General features: G+C 32.7%; 1 pseudogene; it reads right to left on the minus strand.

The window, feature by feature from the left end:
- Positions 1-4,678: 4,678 nt before the first annotated feature.
- On the minus strand, positions 4,679-6,000 carry LOC141579362 (small ribosomal subunit protein eS27-like; annotated as a pseudogene).

Genomic DNA, 6,000 nt, shown 5'->3' on the forward strand with positions numbered 1-6,000 from the left:
AGAAGTATTTGATAAAATTAAGTGCCTATTCATCCTTAAAGCTCTTAGCAAGCTGGACAAGAAAAGGAGTATCCTATTAAACCTAACAAAGGGTTTATTAGGGAACAGGCCTGGTATCACAACTTCCGTTAAATATTTTATTGGAGGTCTTATTATTGTCCAAAAAGACAAAAAAAAATGATATAAAGATTACAAGAGAAGAAGCAAAATTGTCATTATTCACAAATGATATTAGGAAAATCCAAGTGGCAGGTAAATTGTTGGGGCTAATAAGAGTTCAGCAAGGTTGCCAAATGAAAGATCAGTATCCGAAATGCAATGGTGTTCCTATATTGAAGTAATAATTATGCCTGTTTCTCAGTTTTAAAAACTGAGAAGTACACATGAGTTAACCTAATGTAAGATGCGTAAGAATTTTACAGAGAGATTAGTAAGTGGAAATGTATACCATATATTGCAAATTGTAAGCTGCCTCCCATAATCCCTGCCTCCTGATATTAATGCCCTTGTGTAATCCCCTTCTCTTGAGTATGAATGGGACCTTTGATTTGCTTCTAGCAAATAGAATATGGCAAAAGTTACTGTCTCTTGTTGGCTTTCAAGAAACTAGTTGTCATGTTGTAAGCTGTCCTAAGAAGACCACATGATAAAGAATATAAGGCAGACCCCAGCTAACACCCAGTAAGAAAGTATGTTTCTCATCCAACAGCCTGCAAGGAACTGAATGCTGCCAAAACTCGTGTGACAGAAGTGAGTCCTTCCCAGCTTGTGCCATAGATGAGAACTCAGCCCTGGCCAACACTTAGACTGTAGCAATTGACTCATAGAAATTGTGAGATAATAAATATCTGTTATTTTATACCACTAACTTTACGGTAATTTTATGCAGCAATTGATAACTAATATACTGTGTTAAATGGAGGGAAACTATCAAAAATACAGAGGCTCTTTCCAAAGTAATTTATAAACTTAACACAGTTCCAATCAAAATCTCAACAGGTTTTGCACAGAATTTTCTTGAATCCTAAAAATTTTAGTAGCAGACAAAACAGAGAACCCAAGATGATTTTGAAAAATAATGAGGAAGGGTCTGGACTTCTCTACAGGATATTAAAACTTTTTATTAAAGCAACTGCCAAACTGTTTTCCAAAGTGACTGTACCATGTTACATTCCTACCAGCAATGTCTGAGCGTTTTAGTTTCTCTACATTGTCATCAATACTTATTATTACCCGTTTTTAAAATTGAAGTGTAGTTGATTTATAATGTGTTTCTGCTGTACAGCAAAGTGATTCAGATACATCTGTGTATATATTTTTTTCAGATTCTTTTCCATTGTAGGTTATTACAAGATACTGAGTATAGTTCCCTGTGCTATACAGTAGGTCTTTATTATCTATTTTATATATAGTAGTGTGTATCTGTTAATCCTAAACTCCTAATTTGTCCCCTCCCACATTCCCCTTTAGTAACCATACATTTGTTTTCTATATCTGAGTCTCTTTCTGTTTGTAAGTAAATTCATTTGTATCACCTTTTTAGACCCCACATATAAGTGATTTCATATAATTGTCTTTCTCTGACTTCTCTTAGTGTGATAATCTCTAGATCCATTTGTCTGTCTTTTTTACTATAGCCATTCTAACGGGTGTATAGTAGTATCTTATTGTGTGTTTAATTTGCATTTCCCTAAAACCTAATGATTCTTAGCACCTTTTCATGTACTTATTAATCATTTGGATGTCTTTGGTGAAATGTCTATTCAAGTCCTTTGCAAATTTTTAAATTGGGGTATTGTCTTAATTGGATAGAGTTCTTTGTTTATCCTAGATACAAGTCTTTCATCAGATGTGTGATTTGCAGTATTTTCTTCCAGCCAGTGGCTTGTTTTTTCACTTTCTTAGTGGTATCTTTTGAAAGTTAAAAGTTTTATATTTTAATGAAGTCCAATTTATTGTACTTTTCTTCTACAGCTCATACTTTTGTGTTGTGTCTAAGAACTCTGGTAGCCCAGAGTCATGAAGATTTCCTCCTGTGTTTTCTTCTAAAAGACTGTAGTTTTAGCTTTTACATTTAATTCTGTGATCCATTTTGAATTAATTTTTGTGTATGGTATGAGATAAGGTTTATCTTTTTTGCATATGGATATCCAGTTATCCCAGCTTGAATTGTCTTGGCACCTTTGTTGAAAATTAATTGGTCATAAATTTAAGGATTTCTTTCTGGTCTCTCAGTTCTGTTCCATTGATCTGCATTCACATCTTTATAACAACACCAAATTATCTTGATTACTTTTGCTTTCTAGTAAGTTTTGAAATCAATTAGTGTAAATCTTTCAACTTGTTCTTTTTCAAAATTGTTTTGGTTCTTCTAGGTCCTTTGCACTTCTGTTAGTTTGTCAGCTTCTACAAAGAAGCCTACTAGGATTTTGATAGGAATTGCATTGAAACTGTGTATCAGTTTGGGGGAAACTACCATCTTAACAATTATTTCTTTAATTTCTCTCAGCAATGTTTTAAAATTTTCAGTGTATAAATCTTATATTTGTAAATTTATTTCTGAATATTTAATTCCTTTTGATATTATGAGTGGAATTGTTTTTTTAATTTCACTTCAGTCTTTTTTTAAACTGGCTTCATTTTTTATTTTTATTTTTTTTAACATTTTTTATTGAGTTACAGTCATTGTACAATGTTGTGTCAAATTCCAGTGTAGAGCACAATTTTTCAGTTATAGATGAACATACTTATATTCATTGTCACATTTTTTTTTCGCTGTGAGCTACCACAAGATCTTGTATATATTTCACTTCATTCTGTTGATTTTTACATATTGATCTTGTATCCTGTGACCTCGCTGGACTCACTTATTAATTCTAGTAGTTTTATTGTGGGTTCTGTAGGATTTTCTACATAGACAATCATGTTTGTGAATAAGGACAGTTTTACTTCTTCATTTCCAGTCTGGATGCAGTTAAGCTATTTGGTTTTGTGGTTGTTGCTTTTTCTTAGGGCATTGTCTAGAACTTCCAGCATAATGTTGAATAGAAATGGTGAGCATAGGCACCCTTGCCTTGTTCTGATTTTCAGGGGAATGCATTCAATCTTTCAGCATTAAGTATGAAATTAGCTGTAGGGTTTTCATAACTGTTCTTTATTATCAAAATGAAGACATTTCTTTCTATTAGTCAGTTGAGAGATTTTATCATGAATAGGTATTGGATTTTGTCAAATCCTGCATTCACTGAGATAATCATGTCCATTTTGTCCTTTATTCTATTAATATGCCATATAACATTACTTGGTTTTTGAACATTTAACCCAATGGGTTCATGGAGTTAATCGCAGTTGCTCATGGTGTACAAACCTTTTTTTGTATGTTTCTGAATTCAGTTTACTAATATTTTGTTAAGGTTTTTCACATCTATATTCATAAGGGATATTTGTATTTAGTTTTTTTTCCTTATGATACCCAATCAGTTTTTAACCTAATGATTTTTAGTAACCTTTGATAATCATTGCCTGGATCAGCTGTTTCACTAGAGGTTACAAACTGGTGCCATTCCATCATTCCTTCATTCTTTATTATTTTGAATTCTTCTATATAGAAGGACTTTGCTTCATCAGCTATTTGGTTATTCAGAGATACAGTTCATATGGCTATATATTTGACTTGTTTCTCTTTACTCGATAATTTTTAGAATAATAAGTCGGTTCTGTAATGTCCTCCAAAGTTGATCAGTTAGAGTTTTAAAAACTATTATGAACTTATGAATTTTAATAACTATGATACGTTTATATTATATATAAATCACATCTTCTTTACCCAGTCATCTGTCGATGGACACTTAGGTTATTTCCATGTTGGCTATTGTAAATAGTGCTGCTATGAACATTGGGGTGCATGTGTTTTTTCAAATTACAGTTTTCTCTGGATATATGCCCAGGAGTGGGATTACTGAATCATATAGTAAGTCTATTTTTAGTTTTTTAAGGAACCTCCATACTGTCCTCCATAGTGGCTGCACCAATTTACATTCCCACCAACAGTGTAGGAGAGTTCCCTTTTCTCCACATACTCTCTAGCATTTATTATTTGTAGACTTTTTAATGATAATAATGGCCATTCTGACTGGTGTGAGATGATATCTCATTGTAGTTTTGATTTGTGTTTCTCTGATAATTAGCGATATTGAGCATCTTTTCATGTGCCTGTTGGCCATCTGGATGTTTTCTTTGGAGAGATGTCTGTTTAGGTCTCTGCCCATTTTTTGATTGGGTTGCTTTTTTTTTAAAATATTAAGCTGTATGAGCTGTTTGTATATTTTAGAAATCAGTCCCTTGTCAGTTGTATCATTTGTAAATATTTTCTCCCATTCTGTAAGATTTTTTTGTTTTGTTTATGGTATCCTTAAATGTGCAAAAGCTTTTGTGTTTAATTAGGTCCCATTTGTTTATTTTTGCTTTTATTTCTATTACTCTAGGAGCTGGTTTAAAAAAAAAATTGCTGTGATTTATGTCAGAGTGTTCTGTCTGTGTTTTCCTCTAGAAGTTTAATAGTAATCTGGTCTTACATTTAGGTCTTTCATCCATTTTGAGTTTATTTTTATATATGGTGTTAGAGAATACTCTAACTTCATTCTTTTACATGTAGCTGTCCAGCTTTCCCAGCATCAATCTCCAAGTAGTTTTAATTTTAGCGTATTTTTATGTTCAGCAACATATTATATTATGTACATGTTAATAAGTTGATGATAGTGAACCTACATTAACATATAAAGAGAGAAATTTGCCATTAGGCATCTGAAATTTAATGAGTTGGCTCTGACCCTCAAGCTGCAGGTTATTTACTTAGATTTGTGGTAAGGAATAAGATGGATTTATTAAGACAACTACTGTGTGAATAAAATAATTAAAAATAAGATGAGTTTGTTAGATGCAACATGGTATAGTAAATATCAAGTGTGGGCTTATACTTGGAAAATGCTTTATAATGAACAAAGTACTTTTACAGTTATTATCTAATTTGACTGTCATGATAATCCCTGAGAGATAGGACAGATACTATGCCCATTTTGTAGAAGGGGAAACCGATGTTTTAAAAGATTGAGGTTCCAGTTTAACATAGCAAATGATAGAATTGGGTTTAAATTTCAAACTTTTGATCTACCTGTATACAAATCTATGCTTTCTCTTCCTGGAGGTTGCTAAAGGATGCACAACCTATATTATCCAGGAGGTGGCAGTGCTTTCTTAATATTTATTGGGATTCATTTCCCACTGGAGAGATTTTTTTTAAAAAAATTGCATTCTTGAGCATAAATTATGTTTAGGTGTTAAAGATAAAAATATTAATAAAGTTGGTGTCTGCTTCCTGGGAGCCCACCATCTGGGTGCAAGAGGTGAGGCAGTCAAGTAGAGTTAAAGCCTACAAAAATTTTGTACAAAATGTTATGGGAATACAAATTTATATCGGGCCTTTTGCGGTGGTGTCTTTTTATGATTAATGGGAGTTAAGTTTTATCTAATACACCGATGAGAGACACAAGTTAATTCAGGCTCTCTGACTTCCTAAAGACACAAAAATAAGCCATAAAAGGAAAATAATATGTATTTTAAATATAATAGAAAAAGCTCCTAAATGTCCTAATGTGGCATTTCATCACTATCAACACTGTTTTCAGTGTTTTTAATGAGTAATATCTTTCCAGATGTAAATTTAATGTTCGAGATACTCCATTCATTCATTGAACAAAAATTTTTAAAAAATTTGTGTGTGTGTGTGTGTATTCAAAATGTGTTTATTGGGATGGTTTCCCATTTATCCTGATTTCAGGGTACTTTTAGTGCTCTTCTGTTTGAAGGGGCATCTTTCTGTAAACCTTGCTTTTCCTCCTGTAAGCTGGCAGGGGACAGTAGAGCAGCCAACACATAAACTAGTATTTGTGCATGACTAAAGAGAGTGGTGACTTTACAGCATCCTGAGCATTTCACATCCAT

This window comes from Camelus bactrianus, chromosome 12 (genome assembly GCF_048773025.1).
Source record: "Camelus bactrianus isolate YW-2024 breed Bactrian camel chromosome 12, ASM4877302v1, whole genome shotgun sequence".
NCBI classification, from domain to species: Eukaryota; Metazoa; Chordata; class Mammalia; order Artiodactyla; family Camelidae; genus Camelus; species Camelus bactrianus.